We start from the raw sequence: 13,432 nt of genomic DNA, 5'->3' as shown, positions 1-13,432 counted from the left end.
GGGACCAGGGTTAGGGGGTGAAGCAGATGTTAGCTCCTCGGGACCAGGGTTAGGGGATGAAGCAGATCTTAGCTCCTCGGGACCAGGGTTAGGGGATGAAGCGGATGTTAGCTCCTCAGGACCAGGGTTAGGGGATGAAGCAGATGTTAGTTCCTCTAGATGGGTAGTAGATGGGGATGGTGAATGCGCCGGGCTCTTTAGCTCAGAAGGGTTCCTATACTCTGGTGTGGCCATCTCACCATCTGCTTTCACATCCAGCTCCATGAAGGCTGGGTCCCTAGAGGGTGGATGAGCCAAGCCTGGAACAGAAGGCCATCCATTTCCCGGCATGGTGTGAGGCTGTGACAATGTGAATCCCTGCTTCTCTATATGTGGGGGAGGCTGCATGGAGGATGTACATGTGCTCTCCTGTATATCACACACAGACTCAGGGGAGATCATGTCATTGGCAGCTCCCCCTATAGTTGGGGTATTTTCATGACAGGGGGCTGAGGGGCAGCTGAAGTCCTTCCCCAATTGCATAGGTTCCTCCTGAGTGGAGTGGGGGGCAGAGACCTCCATTCTGCAGTCTCCAGCATCTGCGGGCTCCACGTCTAGGTGACCCACCTCTGACCGCCATGGTGAGGCCTGTGAGGCACCCGCCGCTTCCTCAGGCCCAGCATACTCCTCCTGCCAAGGCTGCCGCAGCCCCTCTCCGTCGTGTCCGGTTTCGCTCCCCTCTAGAAAGCTTGCTTCTTTCTCTGGACTGGTCTGCTCCGGAACACAGCCGGGCTCCTCCGACCTCTCCTCGCCAGAAATCGGCTCGCTGTCCGGCTCAGCTTCGCCTCCTCCCTCTCCCGAGCCAGGCGCACCAGCAGCGGCCGCCATTTTCTCTTTCGCGTATCGATCCTCGGCCTCCTCGTCCTGAGAGACTGCCATAGCGCCCTCCCTCGACAGCATCCTCCGATTAGCCTTAGTCGCCGTCCATCAAAAGCTAGTCGCCTTTTCATTCGCTGCAGAGAGGTAGGCCTGCCCCCAATTGCCTTTCCCAAGGTAAAAAGAAAGCTATCACCCGATTGGGTAGCAGCAGAGTAAATCTTCTGAATCTTGTAGGACAGATCGAGTTGTCAGTCAAAAACAATCTCTTATTTGATTGGTTGAATAAGAAGTCAATCATGCGCCTTCTTTTCTAGTCTTGTTGCTAGGTGACAAGTCAGCCACTGCCAGCGGTAATGCAGCAGATGGAAGTAGCGTGGCCTTGGTGTTTTTATAAGCCAATGTCAGATCATTAATAAAAATAAGATGTGTCCAGTAACAGTGCATCATCACCACATCAATATAAAGAATATTAAAAATTTTGTATTAAAAGCCCTTAAAGTGTATTGAAACCTAAAACAATTTAAAATGATGCAGCGTGTCGATATTTACATGGTGACTGCATTAGTTTTTTTTTTATTTTAGATTTGTGATTCTGCTAATACACCACTTCCTTTTCTCACAACTCTCACGTCAGAACCACCTTAAAGTGGAACTAAGATTAGGGAATAAAGCATTGGAGGCTTTGCTGGAGAGACAAGCCACAATAAAACAAACTTACCTGCAATCTTTTCTTTATTGCGCATGTGCAGCTCAATGTATAATATAGCATTGCTTGCTGCTGGGAATAAACAAACTCCGGTGAGCATGCGCAGGTGGGCCGTCATTCCGGCCTGGCTATTTAAGATGGCTGAAGACCTGAACCCAGAGTAGGAAGCTGGTGGTGCCACCAATGTAACGAGGAGAGATGAAGTTCTGTTTTACCGGCATGGGAATACAGAATCCGCCACTTTCCTTTATTCCATCATATAGTATACAGGGGTTTTGTAGTCCTCTGAGATAGCTTAGAACAATGTAACTGGTAAGAGTTGCAGCAGCGTGTGCAGGAAGTTATCAGCTCACAAAGTATTTACCAGGTTAAAATACCAGTATAATATTTGACATTTGAAAATAATGTCATTTGCTCCCTGAACCACTTTTTTTACAATTTGGGCCCAATAAACCCAGGCTATGCAGTTTTGGGATTTACACTACTTTCCCCATAGCACAGCTCTGTTTAGCAGTGAAAGGTTTCCCTTATAGACTCCTCTCCACCCTATGACTGGACAGTGAAAACAGAAGCAGCATACAGAGGAGCTCATTTCTCCATAAATATCGCTATTTCTTTATTCTTTAGATTCTTAGTACAGGTAGTCCCCGAGTTAAGGACATCCGTCATACAGACAACTCCTAGATACGAACGGGGCTTCCCTGTTCCATTGTGTGCAGGACAGAGGCTTGATAGGGGGGAGGGGGCGGTTGTATGACTTGCAGTAGAAATCTTTTACTAAACACAGCTGAGCAACATCTCAAAACTCTTTACTGAACAAGACAAACTCTGCAGTTGTTTCTTTTTGCATATCAAAGCATAGCTTGCTCCAGAAGTTAATGAGTGTCTAGGCCAGGCATGGGCAAACTACAGCCCCCGGGCCAAATACGGCCCGTTAGGCTTTTTTATCCCGCCTGTTGAAGACTCTCTCTCTACTTCAGCGGCTCCACTGAAGGAGAGAGAGAGTTCAACGGGCCGGATAAAAGGGGCCAGAGCCGCGAACCATGTCCCCTGTTCAAATCCCGAGCTCAGGGAAGGGGGCAGAACAACCCGTCCACTCTCTCATTGCAGGCTTAGATCTATGTTGGGAGAGTGGGCAGGGTTATGCCATTAGGACGTCACGTTCAGTGGCGTCATAATGGCATAATCCCGCCCACTCTCCCATTGGCCCGGCCCATCTGACAAATTTTAGGTCAGATTGTGGCCCCTGAGTAAAAAAGTTTGCCCACCCCTAGTCTAGGCTTCATAAAGTTTTTATTTTTTTATTTTTTACTGTGTATTTGCACAGTGAGGATTTTTTACAATAACTGACACCACGCTGTCTAATAATATGTTGAGACGAACATCTGTCCTAATGCATTTATTAAAATAATGTACCCAATCCGTTTTAGATGCAAACTCAACTTAAGAACGAACCTACAGTCCCTATCTTGTATGTAACCCTGGGACTACCTGTACTGGTATGTAACAGATTAGGCACCAGGTTAATATGTATGGGACCACTTGTGAATTACGTACAAACCATTATGCCCTGTAAGATCAAAGAGTAAGTTTGTCATTGCCTTAAGCTAGTCAGTGCAATCTGGTTTATTAAGCTTCTTTAGATGTATGAAAAACTATAGTGGGAGAGTTTAGCTGGTTGTATAGGAATTGGAATGGGATAGAAGCTTTTGGTAGGCCCTCATGCTAAACAAATGTAAAGGTAAAAGAGAGTCCACAAACATTCTGCCTGGCCAAAAAACAAAAAGTCCCATCTAATATTTAGTTGGACCCCTTTGAGCTTTGATTGGCTTTCGTAATGGGAGAGTCGAGCTGCTTTGTAAAGTCTTCCCAGCACATTCAAAAGATTTTCAAAGGGGTTAAGGTCTGGAATCTGCAGTGGCCAGTGGCCAATCTCAAAACTGCATAGCCTGGGTTTATTGGGCCCAAATTGTAAAAAAAAAATGGTTTAGGGAGGAAAATACCAGGACATTTGAAAATAATGTCATTTGCTCCCTGAACCACTTTTTTTTACAATTTGGGCCCAATAAACCCAGGCTATGCAGTTTTGGGATGTACACTACTTTCCCCATAGCACAGCTCTGTTTAGCAGTGAAAGGTTTCCCTTATAGACTCCTCTCCACCCTATGACTGGACAGTGAAAACAGAAGCAGCATACAGAGGAGCTCATTTCTCCATAAATATCGCTATTTCTTTATCTGATCCGCATGCTCCTTGCACTGCAGAGAATCCGATGAGCTCCTTTGCCACTCACTTTGAGTTCTGCTCTACAAGTCTGCATAGTAGACAACGACAGTCTAATACCAAGTCAGATTCAGTCATTTACAGTGCTTGAATAGTTGCTATGGGTTACTGCATTTAAAAGTGAGTACTTTATTGAATAGGGCTAAAGAGAGGTTCTCAGTAGCCTGAACCCAGCTGCAAATGGCACAGCTGTTCCCACAACACTGCAGGTAAGGAACCAGCGACTTGTTCAGCTGTTACTACTAGCAAGATTGCTCCTATGGCAAGCAAAGTTCAGTCACCAGCAAGTCACAGAGAGCTTGCCTGTGAATTTGATTCTGAAAATAAAAAAAAATAATAGGTTAATTCATCCCAGCTGCCACTACCGTGGATAACTGCCAGCTCTTCCAAGCTGTGGGTTGCAGCACTAAAGTGCTTCTTATGTTCTGTATTCCTCCCATCCTGACTGCTTCCATAGTAACCGCGTCCATATTCCCCAGCACAGAAATGAGCCCATACCATTGATCTTCTTCTATGCTGTTCTATATCAGGGCACAGCAAATGTTACCCAGGGCAGAGAGGTGGAGAGCAACGTGACATTCTAATAACTGATAGCACCTGATAAATATAGCATTTAAATTGATCTAAAGTCCAAATCCGACTTTAGCTCTGTTAGGGTCCAATGCTATGTAGTGTTTAAAGCTAGCCAAAAACCTTCACAAAAAACACAGATTCCTGCACAATTCTATCATTCCTGATTGATACTTTGCCTTGCTGAACATTGATATTTTGGTTTTAACCTCAACTAAAATAGATCAGGAAACACAGATCAGTTTTTAATGAGATTTTTTTTCAATACCGAATAATTATTTAACCAGTGCCTGGTACATTTATTATTCTAGTACAGACGTGTCAAACTCTGGCCCACGGGCCTAATCTGGCTGGCAACATCCTTTTTGTTTTGGCTCCCAAGGAATCCTAAATATGAATTGCAGCTGGCCAGCCGCTGCATTGAAATAGTGCTGCTATTACAATTCCCTGCATCACTCGCATCTATAGACCTGTGGCCTCTCTGCCTATACGTGGCCCCGCATTAGACTGTTTTATAGACACAAGTAATGCCGGGAATTGTAGTAGCGGCATCACTCGCGTCTATAGACCAGCAGCCTCTATGCCTATGTGTGGCCCCGCATTAGACCGTTTCATAGATGCAAGTAATGCCGGGGACTGTAGTAGCGGCATCACTCGCGTCTGTAGACCAGCAGCCTCTATGCCTATGTGTGGCCCCACATTAGACTGTTTTATAGACGCAGGGAGTTGTCGTAGCAGTGCTATTTCAGTGAAGAGGGAGTTCCAGCCACTCATAACATTAAGCCTTGCATTGGACTGTTTTCCTGACGCAGGGAATTGTAGTAGCGGTGCTTTTTCAGTTTCAAGTTTGGCCCGTGACTTTGTTTAAGTTTTAAATTTTGGCCCACTGTGTATTTGAGTTTGAAACTCCTGCTCTAGTAGGATCAATATACATAATCATTATATCAATAATTGAAAATACAATTAAAAGAAAGTCACAGGAGTCTATTTATAAATGTTTTCACCCAAGATTCACCTACCTTTTATTTAAAGTGCACATATTTTTCACATTGGATTTAAATTGAAAAATGTATGAAAAGTGATTACTGACTTTTTTTTAAATGAAATGTTTTACCTGTGCATAAAGTCCAATTAAAATAAACCAATAAATGGTAAAGTAAAATACACGCTGGATTGTAATCCTAATAGGAGCAGTAGATTTTCAGTCATTCAGAAAGGGACCCATCTAGTAAGTTTCCATACCCAAAAACTATCCCAAAAAACAATATACTGTCCCAGGATGTTAACAAATATCTGCATCTTGCAGATCCCAGACAGCTGGAACCAGCTCCCAGTACCAGACCTGGACAAGCACAGTGGGGTGATCCTCTGCCTAACAGTATATTCATATTTGAAGCAGTTACCTATCAGAAGGAGGCAGAATGATACATCATAGAGAAACCCAGACATCTGTAAGGTAAGTGATCAATGTGCACTAATATGAGGGGTATATACTATTTTCAATGATAAAAGTGGAAAAATGATGTACCCCCTTGTTGATTGAGGTGGCTACATTTTACGGCCCCTGACCACCAGTGATTGGGCAATTATCTACAGTCACTGTCCACCAGCAACTGGAGGGTATTGGTATCTATCAATATTTGGTAGGCTTTGGTATCAATAATTGGGTTATCAATATTTGGTATCAATAATTGGGTTATATAGTGTCACAGTCTGCCAGTAGTTTTGGGGTAGTTTTGCTGTTACTGAACACTGGTAGTTTATTGTCTAATCAGTTGATGGTTTCCAATTAGTTCCCAACTAGTGAAGTTCTTCTTTAAGTCAAGCTCAGACATTAGCTCTATAAATATATTAGTAAGTATAAATACAAAAAAACATGTAATAAACTTTCTTTATTCATACCAGTATTCAATGCAATGGAGCCAAACCCATTATTTGAATGTCATCTGTGCAAACATGTCATTCTTTCTCAAGTTCTGAAGTTGGAAGATATGAGGCTGGTTGGTAAAGAACCAGTTTCTGCACATTTGACAGATGGTGATAGTGCGGTTTACTGCCACCCCTATTCTTTCTCAATAGGACTGCCACGGGGAGAAGCTACACCCCATGGCCAGTGCACTGCAACTTCAGGAAAATAGCTTAGTATGGGGCCCAAAAATTTCTGATGACAGTCCTGAGTCTAGGAAAAATGTTCCCTGGTTACCAAGAGCATTGCAGGTTTTTTTAAATATTAAACTGAAGAAAGTTAACTGTTTTAGTTAGGGTTTTAAGCAGAGATTTTAAGAGTGGAACTTTTATAATATTTGATTAAAAAAACTGGCATGTCTCCTGTATACACCTGGGAGCTCACGGCCAATTTTCCCTCCTGTCGGGCTGGGTTATGTGGGGGTCTAAGCAGCGATCAGTAGATAATACACTCTGATGGCTACTAAAGTTTTATCACTTAATGTGCGTGGTTTAAACTCCAATACCAAGCGGAAGCTGGCTCTCCGGGAATTTAAACGCCATTCGGCGGATATTGTATTTTTACAGGAGACGCACTTTGATAGCTCGGGCACCTTTAACTTTGTATCCAAATTTTACCTGGCTGCTCAAGCAGCCAACTCTCCTTCTAAAAAGAGAGCAGGGGTTGCCATCTTGCTCAAAAATTCTTTTCAATTTTCACGCACTCGCTCTATTGTGGACCCGGAGGGCAGATTTCTTATCTTGTATGGTAACCTGCGGGGTGTCCCCTTAACTCTATGTAATATATATGCGCCCAATCAAGGACAAGCCAGGTTTCTTGCTAAGACAATGGCCCTCTTAGAGGAGTTCACGCACACGTATCTTATTGTTGGGGGTGATTTTAATTCCATCTTCTCCCCGACTCAAGATAGACTGTCGTTGCCTATACTTTCTCCATCTCCGGTAGTATTGCAACATGCCAAATTGTTTAGGCAATTGATTAGACATCACCAGCTTTATGATAGTTGGAGAATTCACAACCCCACTAGCAGACAGTTTACCTTTTACTCCCCTCCTCATGAAACACGCAAGTTGAGGGACACACAAGTTATCTCCTCCCCCATGGCAATTAAAGATGACCAAGGGATACCACGGTATGACCCGTCCCACATAGTTTCCCAGTTTGAGCACTATTATACCAGTTATATTGTACGGTGCACCAGACACAAGCCTCTATGGGCCCCAATTTGCACTCCAATATAAACTCCTACCTGGCTGACCTGACTCTCCCCACATTACAAGCTGAACATCTGGAGCGCCTTAATAAACCCGTTACTGCGGAGGAAAAATCACAGGTCATTTCTCACCTCCCTTCGCATAAAGCGCCGGGTCCGGACGGTTTACCGTATTTATACTATAAAACCTTTTTGCCAACTCTTCTCCCCTATTTGGTGGACATGTTTAATGACTTTCTCCAAGGTAAGCCTATCCCACCTACTATGTCATATTCACATATAACTGTGATTCCCAAGCCGGGTAAAGATCCGATGGACTGTGCAAATTATAGACCTATAGCGCTACTGAATTCGGATCCTAAAATCTACTCTAAGATTTTGGCTAATAGGCTTTCCAAACTCTTGCCATTCCTTATACACGGGGACCAAACGGGTTTCATACCGTATTGCCACGCAAGTGATAACACCCGGAAAGTGATCAACGTTATTGATATCCTCAACAATTGTAAAACCCCTTCCCTAGTGCTTAGCTTAGACGCTGAAAAGGCATTTGACCGACTTAGTTGACCATTTATGTTCTCTACCCTTACCAAAATGGGATTTTCCGGCCCATTTGTTAGAGCGATACATTCTCTCTACAGTTGTCCGGCGGCCTCTGTTAAGTTGCCTCATGCCTCCTCTAAACTATTCCCTATCCGGAATGGGACGCGACAAGGCTGCCCCTTGTCCCCCTTACTCTTTGCTCTCAGTGTTGAGCCCCTGGCGGAGAGAATCAGATCCAACCCCAATATCCATGGTGTTACCGTAAAGGATACCTCCTACAAAATTTCATTATATGCAGAGATGTACTGCTTACATTGACACAACCTACCACCACCCTCCCAAATTTGTCGTCTGAACTTGGTGCCTTTAGTATAGTCTCGGGCTATAAGGTTAACTCCTCGAAATCCGAGGCCTTTCCCTTATATATACCCCCCTCGCAACTCTCAGCGTTAAAAAATAGTTATTCTTTTACCTGGCGAGAGCGCTCCTTAAACCATTTGGGCACCCCAAAAACAGCTACATACACTCAGCTATATACTTGCAACTTCCCCCCATTGTTCCAGGAACTAAATGCCTACTTGAATAAATGAAAGGGACACTCATTGTCGCTCTTGGGAAAAATTGCGTCAGTGAAGATGATGCTATTGCCCAAGCTCCTATATTTGTTTGAAACCCTCCCGGTTCGGGTCCCTCTAGTTACAGGCTAGCATTTTGAACTTTATCTGGGCTCACAAACGTCACAGACATTCAAAGTCGGTGGTTTGTACACCTAAAGCACTCGGAGGTATGGGGCCTCCGGGCCTGATAAAATACTATGTGGCGACGCATCTTCGCTACTTACCCTCCTGGACTATGTTAGTCTCCCCCAGTGTATGTCGGAAGTTGGAGGAAGCTTGGATTTTCCCACTTCATCCTAATGTGATGCTTTGGAGCTCCTCCTGGTTAATGCCCAAGAGGGATTTGCTGTCCCCGATGGTTTTTATGAGGAATATCTGGAGAACATTTAATTCTAAGTACATTCTTTCCTCTCGTGGGCTCTGTGCTTACATCCATCATACGAACCCCTCTGATACCTGACAGCTTAACTAGAAATATGTGGCAGCCATGGCAAGACCGGGGGCTTTTTCATCTCCGAAATGTATTACATCCAGTGGAAAAAAGATTGCTTTCCTTTTCGGAGTTGCAGGAAAAATTTGATCTCCCTCAAACATCCTTTTTGGCTTACCTACAGATTAGACATTACATACAATCACTCCACTCTGTGTTCAGATTCACTGAAATAACTCCTTTTGTGAGAATTTGCATTGGAGGTCCATTTTCTAAGGGCCTCATTTCCTCCATTTATGGCCTTCTGCAGGAATCGGCAAGGGAGGTATCTGGTAAATTTGTATACATGAGTACCTGGGAGAGTATTTTGGGCGGTGCCCTGGAGCAGGATACATTTGGCCTTCAAAAAAAAATAAGACAGTGTCTTATCATCGGGGAAACAGGGTATGTTCTGGGACCAGAAAGCATGCAGGTAATTCCCCTTTCTGCCACTCGACAGCACTAGGCACCCAGTGCTGTCACATGGGAAAAATAATGGAAGTGAAGAAAGGTAAAAGAAAAGGCAAGTGTTGGCTTACAGATACATAATATGTATATATAGTGTATATAGATATCTATTTATAGATACATAGATATTGTGTTAGCCTAGAGGCAGAGACATGTTTTATTTCTTTACCAGTTGCTTAATTATTGGGCCTATAGCTGGAAAATGAAATAGCTTGTAACATCAAACTATAACAATGTTGTTCTAGAAACATAATTTTATTAATAAAAGAATAATTCAAGAGACAAAAAGTCTTTCTTGATTGCAATATTTATAAACATCTTAGACTTACTGATATTGACTAAATTCCATTGATTTAATGAGTCTGCAACGCCTCCCCACATTGGCTTTAATTTGTGCAACCCTTCATGGGCTCAGCTTCTGGACATTCATACGTTCAGATGTGTAAGTTCCATCCATCTCAACATTGGAGGGGTGGTTAAAATACTGACATCCTTGTCTCAGGTCCCAAGAATGAACAGTAGGTTCTTTTTTTGTTGTCTAGGTCAAATTCAAAGCCTAGGACATATTGCTAATCATATAGCATAAATACTAATTAAAGAGAATAAAAAACAAACCAATCACATTTACATCACATGCTGACAAGACCTGCTTAGATGGCATTTCAAGTAAGATTTTGTACCAATTACATCTACCTAACTTCTGACTTCCTCCTCCATGGTAGGCTATGCATAGATTTAATCATCACTGGCCTTTTTCAACAGTTGCTTACACCAGGGGTCGCCAACCTTTCGGACCTCACAAACCACTATATTCATAATTTTAAATCCCACAGACCATTATTATGAATACTTTTAAAAAGATAAATACGTTTATAAAATACTGATCTTCCTAATGTTGCCTGACGAGGACTGTGGAGACTGCTAGGTGAAGTATTACTATTGTTACTATTATCATTAGTTGCATTATCTTTGGTATTAGTAAAGAAATGCTAATCATTTGTTTGCTTTTTCTCACTCATTATGAGTTTATTTAATTCGAATCCAGGACCAAACAAGAAATGATAATGTTAAAAGTCAATCTTTACGATGCCACAAAATATAACAGTTAAAGACAATACACAGTTACGGTCATACTTACCTAACAGAGCATCTGAGAAATAAACAAATAAAATAAAACAATCAGATGAGAATCGGTATTGGCGGAGCGGGGTGACTGTGTTGTAACAGTGGAAACAATACTGAAGCGTACAGCTCGGCAGCAGTTGCCTCATACAACTTAACACTACACTGACCTCACACTCCCTTGTTTTCCTGTCTCTAGTACAGTTTGTGAATTTAGTTCAATATAAAGGCGAAAATTGTCATTCAGAATATAAGAATTTATTAGAATATTATTTTTGTTTTTCTTGTGGACCACCGCTGGCTTGCACCACATTCCCTAGGGGTGATTTTATGATCATTCTGTCAGGATCCTGGGAAAGCAGAGGGTCCTAAACTTTAATGCAAGGCCTGCTTTTGTTGTCCTCTTCTAAACTTTCTTTTTATTTTTTTTGTACAGCCTTTCTCTGTAAATCCAAACATTAATATACAGACATTGGGATTTTACTGGCATATAATATGAACCATCAAATTAAAACGTTCGTATCATATCATTTATTGAAATATACAGCTTATCCTAAAACATTTCAAACAGTTCCTGATTTAAAAGTCAAATAAATTAAACATACAATAGCACAATACAGTAAACATTACAAATTTTCCAAAAACATTTGTTCTGTGTTGGTTATAACCATCTTCCATATTGTTTAATTCCCATTAGGGATACCCTTAACCCAACACATTTCATTTCTATACAGGAGTTTTACAGTGTAAACAGAATCTAAAAATCAATACAAAATAATTTTTTTAAACATTTATATAAATATTTCAATTTAATATATACATATGTCCACATTCACTAAATACCAAACAACATTTACTCAATAGTGGTATGTGGTTGATGCTTTGGTATTATATGCTTTAACTAAAAGGCGGGTGTATATGAGCGATTCTTCACTTGATATGATGTATCCTGGCCACTGAACTTAATATATGAGACACTTATTTGAAGAATACCATTGGTGCTGTGGTTGCTCTCTGCATCCAAAAACAAGTAATGACTCTACCACTATTAAGTATATGTTGTTTGTTCATTTAGTGAATTTGGTGGTTCATATTATATTTTAGTAAAATCCCAATGTCTGTGTATTCATGTTTGTATTTGTAAAAGTTAAGGTATGAGGCCTAATTTGGACAGTAAATTGGATTAAACTTTTATTGTAACCTTTCTTTACTTACTGGATTTTTACATCAATGTGCATTGTGTGATGTCAAGGTGTATCTTGAAGACCTGGGGAGAAAGCAGTTGGATTCTGGTTCTCTCGGGAGTAGTTGGTGTATGATATTGGAATGAAAAATGGGTTTTGGATTCCACCAGCCCACTAGAGTATTATACTATTAGCTGGGCTTTCCGTGGCTGTACCCTTCTTTGTAAAGTTTTGTTGTGGTTCATTCTGTGCAGAATAACATTACAGTGAAGTCATTAGGTTTGATTTTTTAAAGCTCTCCAAGGCTGGAGAGGATACACTTTTATCAGTGAAGCAAACTTGGAATGGATCTGGTCCAGGATTTAAAACTTGTGCTAGCAAATAGCAAATTACTTTGAAGAAATCGATTCCAAGTTTGCATTCCAGGTGTATCCTTTTCAGCCTTTAATAAAAAGCTTTAAAACATCAGACTCATAGTGAAAGTGGAACCAAGTTGTATGGAGATTGGTTGTTCCTTAAGTTCCAAAACAGAACACATGGTCTAAAGGTAAATACTCCAGTAGGAAAAAGAAGGTATAAGGGTTACAAAGAAATCAAAAGTTCAGAGTTAGAGCAGATGGGCTTAGAAGGCCCAAAAATGAAAGAATCGCATAACATACTGGTCATTGTGGGGGTCATATGTTAAATGGTAATTGTTCAGGACCTGCTGGTAATGTCATTATCATTGTCAGGAAAGCACAACAAATGGGGAATGTAGCCCAAGAGTTTGAGAGATGTGGTGAAAGGTGCTTTTGTAGAAGCCACTATTTACCACTAGAAATGGGCTTACCTCTGCTTTATGACCAAAAACCCGTGCACCACAGAATACACTTCAATCCATTTTTTCAGCACCTTTGGTCCTTCTCTGCAAAAACCTTTAGCTGTGCGAAAAAAATAGAATAGCACAGCCTGTTAAAGAATAAATAAATACCACTTGATGGAAAATTACTTTTTTAGCAGGTGGTAGGTGGTATCTTTGCTCTTTTAAAAACCTCTGGGTGTTGCTGCTATACTTCAACACTTCCTGATGTGTTTTATAATGCCCTCGCAGTGGTATTTAATACAATACCATCCAGAAAGATAAGCATTTAGCTAATTCTTTACAGAGTGACGGGGCTTATAACTTATTAAAAGGCAACAGTAATGATTTAAAAATAAATTAAAAGGATATATGGTAGAATTGCCATGAACAAAGGTATGGTTCTTTTTTGATGTTGACGTTATCAAACCTTGCCTTGGTTTAATTTTTGAAACAAATGATTCTACATTTGTGAATGTGTAAGGGCCAGATAAAAGAGTGTGACACATTTTTACCTAAAAAGAGATCAGTTTTCATTTAAATGATACTGTAATTCTTGTTCTGCACACATCTGCACAGCTATGTAGCAATAATT

Source organism: Pyxicephalus adspersus, chromosome 2, assembly GCF_032062135.1.
Source record: "Pyxicephalus adspersus chromosome 2, UCB_Pads_2.0, whole genome shotgun sequence".
Taxonomy (NCBI): domain Eukaryota; kingdom Metazoa; phylum Chordata; class Amphibia; order Anura; family Pyxicephalidae; genus Pyxicephalus; species Pyxicephalus adspersus.
Note: the sequence above shows the minus strand (reverse complement) of the source record.